Source organism: Mustela nigripes, chromosome 13 (genome assembly GCF_022355385.1).
Source record: "Mustela nigripes isolate SB6536 chromosome 13, MUSNIG.SB6536, whole genome shotgun sequence".
Taxonomy (NCBI): domain Eukaryota; kingdom Metazoa; phylum Chordata; class Mammalia; order Carnivora; family Mustelidae; genus Mustela; species Mustela nigripes.
The window spans coordinates 96,115,454-96,125,898 of record NC_081569.1 but is presented as its reverse complement, the minus strand read 5'-3'; positions in this window follow the sequence as shown (position 1 = coordinate 96,125,898).

Here is a 10,445-nt window from a genome sequence, read left to right as displayed (position 1 = left end):
CCCCCCCCCAAAAAAAAACCCTTCTGGTAAACTCACAGGTGGAATATGGCATAGGCATAAAATGATACTGCCAAAGGATAATTAATTATGTGGGACCAAGCACTCTGTCTGGTATGACTGTGTGTGTATACCATGCATGTGAGTATATGTGTGTGAGAGAGAGGAAGGAGAGGAAGAACTAGAGATTGAGAGTTTGGCTCTGTGGCCAGACTGTTTGTGTTCATAGTCTAGTCCCATCATTTCCTAACTCCATCTTGGGCAAGTTATTTAACATCCCTGTGCCTCAATTTCCTCATTCATAAGTTCACAGATGTAAAGCATTTAGAAGAATGACTGGTACAAACAAACACCCTCAAACATCATTTTTTTAACTTTAATAACCAAAATATTAACCTCGAGTATTCATTTATTCAACAGCTATTTATTTTATTTTTTTAAAAAAAATTTTAATTTATTTTCAGCGTAACAGTATTCATTGTTTTTGCACCATACCCAGTGCTCCATGCAATCTGTGCCCTCTCCAATACCCACCATCTGGTTCCCCCAACCTCCCACCCCCTGCCCCTTCAAAACCCTCAGATTGTTTTTCAGAGTCCATAGTCTCTCATGGTTCACCTCTGCTTCCAATTTCCCTCAACTCCCTTCTCCTATCTCCCCGTGTCCTCCATGCTATTTGTTATGCTCCACAAATAAGTGAAACCATATAATAATTGACTCTCTCTGCTTGACTTGTTTCACTCAGCATAATCTCTTCCAATACCATCCATGTTGCTACTATTTATTTTTAAAGATTTATTTATTTATTAGAGAGAGAGAGTAGGGGGAGGGGCAGAGGGAGAGTGAGAAGAAGCCTCCATGCTGAGTATGGAGCCCAAGGCATGACTCTGAGATCATGACCTGAGCCAAAACCAAGAATCAGACAGTCACCCACCCAGCCCACCCCTATTCAACAGCTATTTGTTGAGAGCACACTATGGCTCAAGAACTTTACCAGCACTGTGGGTGCTCTGATGAACAAAACAGACCAAGTTCCCATCCTTAAGCAGCTTACATGTTAGTGGATTTGCACCACATGGAGATCAACGAATGCATAGCAATATAAACTAAAGCAGTGATCAGCAGTACAGAGGTAAAGAAATGGCGAAGTAAAGGAGAGGGTATCATGGGAGGGGGGGTTGCTTTAGGTGGGCCACTGAAGGGATGATGTCTGAGCAGTGATGTGAATGCAGTGCACAACATAGCCTGAGGATCTGGGTGAGGAATATTCCAATCAAGAAGCAGCCAAGAGAATGTCCTGGGCTAGGAATGTGCTTGGCTTGTTTGATAAATCTCAGTTCAAATCTTGGCTGGAGCAAAAGGAACTGTGGAAGAATGGTGGGAAATTTGGGAGAAAGTGAGAGTATCCAAGATCAGGACATTTTGGACAGTGTAGGCATGGAAATGTATACTTAATTTTAGGTATGCAAGAAGCCATTTGGGGGCTCTGAGTAGATGAACAATTTGGAAAGATCACAGTAGTTTCTCTGTATAAAATGTGTTGTGCTGGTGGAAAAGTAGGTAATGGGATAATGAATTATTTAAATGATCCTCTTTTTGTCCATCTGTATTTCCCAAGTTGCTAACAATAGACAGGTAGGTATTCCTTTATAAGAAAATTAACTTGTTAATTTTGCAAATGAAGGTTTTAGGTAATAGGCACATGGGGTAATAATTCTTACCATTTTCCTCACTTTCCAAAAGGGTCCCTGACTTTGGTACGGGCATACAAGGTCTTCATGTTTCTCTCTCTCCTTCTCTCTCTCTCTCTCTCTCTGTGTGTATGTCTGTGTGTGTGTGTGTGTGTGTGTGTGTTTTCTAACCAATTTTTAAAATTTATTTCTAGTGATACATCCTTTGTCAGACCTAGAAAGCAGTTCATTTTTGTTATTTTCCCCTATGGAGACATCAGTCTATCATTACACAAGGGCATTGTCCTACCCGCTGCAGAGAACAGGACACTTATCACATCTTTCTCTTCTGGTTTTGTTTTCAAGACCCTAATACAACAAGTGCCATTGTTGTCAAAAACACCTTCTTTTCATTGACAGTTCATGCTTCAGTGTGAACAAGGCATTGTTGATTTTTCTAGACCAATAGAAACCATGATAGTTACTGCTGGAAAAATGACACATTTGAGCTACTATATCATTATCTACTCACTGACTTTTGCAGAAAAAAAAGCCAAAAAACTCTCGTGCTGGCAGCAGTGAAACATGGCATGTCACAAAGATGGGACTCCTTAGTTTATGCCACATTGCCTGTGAGAAGGACGGATGGCTGTGCTTGATCACTACTTGAAACACGTGATTCATGAAGGATAATGTGAGCACTTAGGCATTTACAATCATGGCAAGGGTGTCTTTCTCATTGTCATTTTTTTTGAGCAGCTACTTCATATCTGACATGGTGCCTTTAGCCTGAATTCCTAGGGACATAAAAAAATGTTAAATCATACCTCAGATTTTCATCTCAAACTTAACATTTTTGAGATGAAAATCTGAGATATGGTTCTCTCCCTTGTAAATCTATGTTAAAAATCAATAGTATAAGTATAAATAAACATAAACAGAAGTATATTTATATACTTCTATGAGAAGAAGTATAAATAAGTAAAAAGCAAATTAAATGTGATCTGAGGGTTTTGAAGGGGCGGGGGTTGGGAGGTCGGGGTACCAGGTGGTGGGTGTTATAGAGGGCACGGATTGCATGGAGCACTGGGTGTGGTGCAAAAATAATGAATACTGTTATGCTGAAAATAAAAAATAAATTAAAAAAATTAAAAATGTAATGCATTTTAATGTAAAAAAATAAATGTGATTTCAACATTTTGTATGACACGTTGTGATTTTCAAGATTTATACTATAATGCATACAACCGTGTTGTGTTGACATATTAAAAATAAGGATAGAAAATAACTATTAGGTAAACAGATGGTTCTAATTCACCCTATTCTGCTCTTTTTTTCTTTCTGAGCACAAAAAAAATGGCTTAGAACCATGCAACAATATGTTCTAGCCAGAAACTGATAATGCTCCCCCACAACACCACCTCATGTATTCTGTAAGTAAGGTGGTAAGTGACATGAAAACAACAAATAAAAATTAAACCTAATGTTTCCTGAGCTCTACTACATGTCAGGGAATGTGCTAAGGATGTTAAATACATATTTTATTTCATTCTCACGATAACTTATAGAGTGGAGTCCTTTGTTATCTCTATTATATCAAAAAACTGAGGTCAGAGAAATTAAATCATTCAGACTGCACAACTAGTAGATGACAGGACTGGATGTGAAACCCCAGCAGTCTGACTCCAGATCCTGAGTCAGTTGGGAACAACTTCTTTGCTATTTAGTCTAGCAATAGCCATACACGGTTCATGTATGGGAACATAATATATGAACTTGTAGAATGCATTCACTGCATCGCACACAATAATTTATTTATCATTGTCAATCCCATATGATGACATTATTCATGACTTTTCTAGAACTCAGATTACATAGGTCACATTTACTCAAATGTTTCAGAAAAATGCAGTGAGTCAAATACATCATTTTTCTTCATGAGCCAAGGAGATATTCCTAAAGGTGTATACCTCCATCACAGGATTCTTGCAAAGAAAGACCTGTCCCATTTAATAATCCTGTCTTCAATCACATGTTTTGCACAATATTTAGACTCTCTGAGCCACTGTGTGAATGGAGCTTGGACATTTTCCTTAAGGCTCAGTTTCGCTTTTTTCCTTGAACAGATTGAACCAGTCTCTGTAATTTTCTCTGCGGCTTAAGAACCCAGCTAGGTCTGTAACCACATATACCCTCTCTCAATATACCCTAAATGCACAAAGGCCCATTAGGCTCATGCAGTAAGTTCAGATGGATAATTAGAGTAATCCAAATCTACTCACAGCCCCTGTAGAATCATTTTTGACCGAAGGTACTAACAATTGAATGTTTCTTGTTAGACCCAGAGAGAACATGAACTCTCACTAGTGGCGGCAGCTGCTGCAAAGAAAGCCTTTGCTCTCATGCACATACTTAAGGTTTGTCACACGTCCGGGCAGAGCTGTTGTATAGGCCATGCTAATAACTATCTGGGAAATCTGGTTATCCATGTGAAGGGAGCAACCCTGTTCTTCTTAGTTTCTAAATTTATTTTAACTTCCATTGACACAAATTAAAATGGGAATCTTGCTGTCTATTGATTGTGTCAGTAGTAGATTTTTCTCTCTCCTTCTCTCTAGAATTCATTTTTAAAGACTTTACTTTTATTAAACTAAATACTGCCGGTTAAAGTCTTGGCTTTTATAGACTCAGGAGAGCAGGATCTAACATAAATTAATCATGACTTAATTGACTGAGCTAATTCAAGTTCCCTCCAGTCCGCTGCACAACAATATTCTTGTCTTTCCAATGAAGGCTAAATTGTACATTGCTTCAGTAGTATCAATGTTTACATTTTTAGCACTGCATATTTTTCTGAGACCTAAAGTTTTAATATTATTGGTATTGTCTACAAATGTCTTAGGAGTTAGAAAGACCAAATTAATTGACCTTACACATTATACCTGGCCAATTTCATCCTTTTATTTATTCCATGCATGGACATATCTTTATTTGGTAATGCCATTATGCACACACATCCCAACAACAATTTGATGGCAATCTCATCTGTCTTTTTCCTACCCAAAGATGTTGTAAAAGTTCATTAAATTCCTAATGTTAACCACTATATTGCTTAGAAAACCAAAACAAGTTTAGCAAAATTAGCTAAGTCATCAATAGTAATAGCTTTTTTTAAAAACATGCTTATGTAGGGTGCCTGGGCATCTCAGATAGTTAAGTGTCTGCCTTCAACTCAGGTCATGATCCCAAGGTCCTGGGATCAAGGCCTGTATCAGGCTCTCTGCTCAGCAGGGAGTCTGCTTTTCTCTCTCCTCCTACTATTCTCCCTGGTTGTGCTCTCACTCTCTGTGTCAAATAAATAAATAAAACAAACAAACAAACAAACAAAAAGACTAAAAGAGCCCACATGCTTATTACAGAATAGTAAATACTGGTAATGCTTATAAAGAAATCATAAAAAAAAATTAGTGTTTCTGTGGCTTAGTTTTCTAAGTATCATATATAAGAAGGCAGTGCAGAAGTATATGAAGACACAAACATCCAAGATTTTTAGTTTTTTTTAAAAACTTTTAGAGGTAAAGATTTATTCATGATTAAACTGGTAGAAGAGAACCATGTAACAAAAAAACTAAATTTGCTGTGTTATCTTTCCTTTCTCCAAATTCATTAATTGGAATAGCAAAAAAGAATGAAGAAAAAAAATACATATATTTTTTACTAGAGATTAAAATAGCTGTGCAAAACCTGAATTTCTTGAACAATTTGGTTTTTTCTTTTGGTTATTTGTGTTTTATTATAAATTGTTCATTTTTTTGTCTTATTTTGATTTATTGTTTTGTTGATTTTGTTTTTTTGTTCCACTCAGAGTCCTCTCCTAGATCCTCTCCTAGGACTTAAATATAGTTAACAACTACTGGACCGATATCGAATTCAGGGTTATCATTGATTCTTTAGCGACAATGATTATAAGCAATAAAACATCACGTAATGACAGGAATTGGCTGTGGCCAGGTCTCCAGATCAGGGAATAAAAGACAGCAGAATACAAATATTTAAGCTTTAGTGAGGCTGTCTTTGTATATCCCATAATATGTTTAGCATTATTCGTATATCCCATAATATATTTAGCAAATATTCCACAATATAATAGTGAAATAGGTGAAGAGGATTAAGAGGTACAAACTTCTAGGTATCAGTAAATCATGGAGATGAAAAGTATGGCACAGGAAATATAGTCAGTAATATTGTAATAAGGTTGTATGGTGACAGATGGTGACTACACCCGTCATGAGCCGTGAGTGATGTCTAGAACTGTCAATCACTGTGCTGCCCATCTCAGACTAATAGAACATTGTATAGAAAAGAATTTCCATGATTAAAAAGAGAGACGTGTATGTAGTCAGATAGTAAGAATTTTAGTTTTATTTCTGCTACTTGCTGTGTCATCTTGAGCAAACCTAATTCACTTAGGCTTACTTTTCCTCAACAGTAAAGTGGGATTTTCTTTAACCCACTGAGCCACCCAGGTGCCCCTAAAGTGGGATTTTCTTATACCTTAGATGTTACTAATGGTAAAATAAAATCACAGGTAAAAGCATTTTATAAACAGAAAACATTATCTACTTGTGAAGAGGCCCTGCTTTGCTTTTGAGATGATAATGGAGTCTTCATTTCAGGTATATATTAATTATAGAATTATTCTCAGATTTTTCTGACTTAATTTTAGTGAACAAAAACTACCCCTTCCATTCGTGGTTGGCACGTTTTTTATGAAGCTGGGGTCAAGGATTTTTCTGTGTGTGTGACAAGTAAAGAACAGGTAAGAACTGTCACCAGAGCTATTTAAGTATATATAAGGAATTTCTGGAGTAGCATTGTTAAATACTCTCCAACTCTCTTCTTTCCACTGCTAAGGCTTGAGTATTGAATCTGCAGACTACTGGATTTTGTATTTAATGTATGCAAGTCTAAAAGATCAGACTGAAGCAGCTGATCTTTCATGGATTCTTGTTGAAGCACAATTGCTGGTCTCACTGTACAGTTTCCTTTGATTTCCCACGACCATGGATGGGAACTGGGAAAAGTTACAAGATAAAATGAAACACTAGAGTGGTGGCTTCCTTAACAAGTTCCTTGAGACTGAGGCAGCAGTTTTATAATAACTGAGCTTTCACACCATTTCATTTCCCATAAGATAAAGTTCTCACTAATTAGATAATATCAAGCTTGTATTAAAAAGCCAATGTGGTAGGCAGTAGATGATCTGACATTTGATGAGAAGCTGCTAAGGTGGCACATGGATTTTGGAAAGTTCTGAGGATATGATTAGGTGAAAGTGGAGAAAAAAATAAGTGCCCTTTAACATAGACACAAAATTTAAGTATTAATAAACTATTGTTTCTTACATGGTTTCTTTAAGTGAGACTAAAATTGAATGCCCAAGTTCATCTTAATAAAAAAATTCTTTATTCTTTTTTGCACATGACATAAAAGTTAATTAATAAAGTTAAAAGTTTGATGCATATGGAGCTTTTAGTTATTTAAAAGTTTGAGTTATTTACAAAACTTATATATACTCTTCACCACAACTAGAAAAGTAACTCCTTGTAGGTGTCTGAAACAGATAAGACTGATTAATATCTTTACTGTTCTCTTATCATATATTATGTTGAATCAGAAAAATAGTTTTGCAAATAAGAAATGATCAGATTATTGGGAATTTCATATAGCTCAACCTAGTATATTTGTTTCTATTTTCTTTTCTTTTTTGTCAAAGACATGGTCCTTCTTGATAGAGAGTACAAAGGCTGTTAGACAACATAGGTGTAATATCCTTAGATTTAAACGTATTTTAAAATTGTTTTTACTTGGTTTCCTCAAAAGCTTATCAAATAAAAAGGGGTTAGTGTCAATGATAAGGAAAGAAAATACACTTTTATACCCTCTAGTGTTGCCAATATAAGAAATATTATGGACTAAATATTTTTGAGACACTATTTCCAAGACTCAGTAGGATACTCAGTAATTTAAATGTGCAAAAACTTTGTTTTAGGATTCTGTGGAATGCATTGTTTGGTATGCTTACTGTATATAAACCACTTGATTCTACCTGCTTTTTTTTATTAAAAGACAAATACAGGGAAGCTACTTTTCCAGCAGGCAGTTTTTAAAAAGAGATACAAATTTATGTGTAACAGTAACTACCCAATTAAATACTGAATTTAATATCCTCTAAGTACATTTTTCTAATATTCTCCCTAAAGAGTATTTCATTATAAGGTTTGATTCTTTTATATGTACATTTTGGTTACAGGTCATTACAGGGACTATTATATTTCACAATTTTGGTGGTAACATTTCATTTCCTAATACTACTCATGCCTTTCCTAAAACAATGTGACATCCTTGACAAATTGAAGTATTTCTGCACATATCTTGAAAATAGATATAAATGCTGAAGTGTGTTTTAATGCATCTGCATGTAATGACACCTGAAATTAAATTCTAACTTACTAAAGTGGATTGTTTTTTAATTGAATGGTTTCCTCCCTCAGTTGGGAATATTACTATTTTAATTATATTTCATTGAAGAGGAGGAAATTAAAAATCAATTCATGTTCTGAAAGCTAAAAGAAAACTTAGAACATTTCCTACTAAATATTGAAAAATAATTTCCAATACAATCAATTAGAATAATTCAAAATTGATTGATTTTAATGTAGGTTTATCATTTAGAAGATGACTTTGGTGCCAAAACATGAAACATAAACCTACTTTTGATAAAACTGAAAGTGTGTTTGGAAGATAATTAGGATGTTTGATTTGAATATAGATGGGAAAAAGTTTTTCTCAATTGCTTATTGTTTTCTCACTTGATTATTGCTTTGTATTTTCACAACACATTAAACTTAAATAATTAAAAAATTATATCTCAAATTTTAAAATACAATTTAGAAGTATAACATTTATTACTGCTGATGAAATTTAAAGACAATAGAAAAGAAAAAGGGAATACATTCAACCATAACCTAGGATCTGCTTCAGGAATATTCTTATGGCTTGGCCTTAACAAGTTTAGGATCTTACATATTTAATTGTAGACATGTGGTTCTCAAGGTGCTGGGTGGGTAGAAATCTAGACATCCAAGTGGCAATCTAGAATACTGGATATAGTAAGATAACAATTCCTTACTATTAGCACTGATAACAGTAATTTATTTGACATTTCGTGTTGTGGGTCTTAAAATAACATACTCGACTGTCTTACTTTTTCAACATCTCCCTACAAATGTGTAGTAGGCATTCTAAACTTCATTTGTCTCAAATAGAACCCTGTTATGGTGCCACCTCTTCTCATCTTGCTCCTGTCCCAGCTTTCTTCTACATCTCAGTAAATGATGTCAACATTGATCCAGTTCCTTACATGTATGTGTATGTATGTATATATATACACACACACACAGGCATCACTATTGACTTCCCTTTTCTGTACATCTAATCTGTCATCAATTTCTGTCAACCCTACTTGCAATGTATATCCAAAACTTTATTATTTTTCATCTTCTCTATGATTGCTCTAGCCATGATTACCAACCTTGCAAATGATCTCTTTATCTCTAGTCTTGTCTTTGACCGAATGGTTATTTTGAAATATGTAGCTTTATTGTTTAAAATACGCTAATCATGTTCTGTCATGCTTTAAGAAAATTGAAACTGCTTTCCATATCCTATCCAGTCGTAAGTAATCTGGCTTCTGCCTGCTCTTTAACCTCTTCTTACATTACTCTCTACCCTGTTTCATTTTCTCTGTCCATTTTAGTTTTTTTTCTTTTCCTCCAACAGTCAAACTATATTCTTAGTTTAGACATTTGTATTTGTTGTTATATAGCTCTAGAACTCCACCTTCTCATATCATAGCAATGTTAAATTACTTTAATCTTTCACGTTTCAGTTGCAATGATATTTCCTTACTTAGTAGGGTCAGCATGGACTAAAGTAACCCACTTGGTCCAAGTTACTATCCATTTCTTACATCTTCCTGTTTTTATTTCCCCTTTGGCTCTTAATAATTGTTTTGTGTTTTTATTGAGTCATTCATTAATTCACGTATTACTTGTGTTATTGATAGATTCATTAATTCAGTTATTTCCTGTTTACCTACAACTAGACTATTAGCTCTAAGAATGTACGTGCTTGGTTAGGGATATAACACATGTTCAATAAACATTTGCAGAAGGAATTAATGCTTTAGAATTCAAAAAGGATTTTTTATGACTATAAACTTATCATCTGATTATTATATCAGCAAGGAATGTAGTATATTCTGCTCATCTGCTACCATTATGAAAACCTCAGTGTGGAGAGATTTAATTGTCTTACATAAATCATAAGCAAGAGTTGAGATGGAGTTTACCCCTAAAAATCTAATGTCAAATTATTCAATGAATTTTTTATACCCTCTTTGGACAGTTTAGTTTATGACACATTTTAGAAAATATACTGAGAGCATCTACAAGTTATCTTCTTTAAGTATAGCTAAATATGATTGCTATCCAACTAGACAAGATTAACATCTGAAGAATGCTTTTGAAAAAATAAAAAAGGTTGAAAGGGTGCCTCCTCCTACTTTTTATGCCTCCATCAAAAAGGATGAATACCCAACTTTTGTAGCAACATGGATGGGACTGGAAGAGATTATGCTGAGTGAAATAAGTCAAGTAGAGAGAGTCAATTATCATATGCTCCACAAATAAGTGAAACCATATGATAATTGACTCT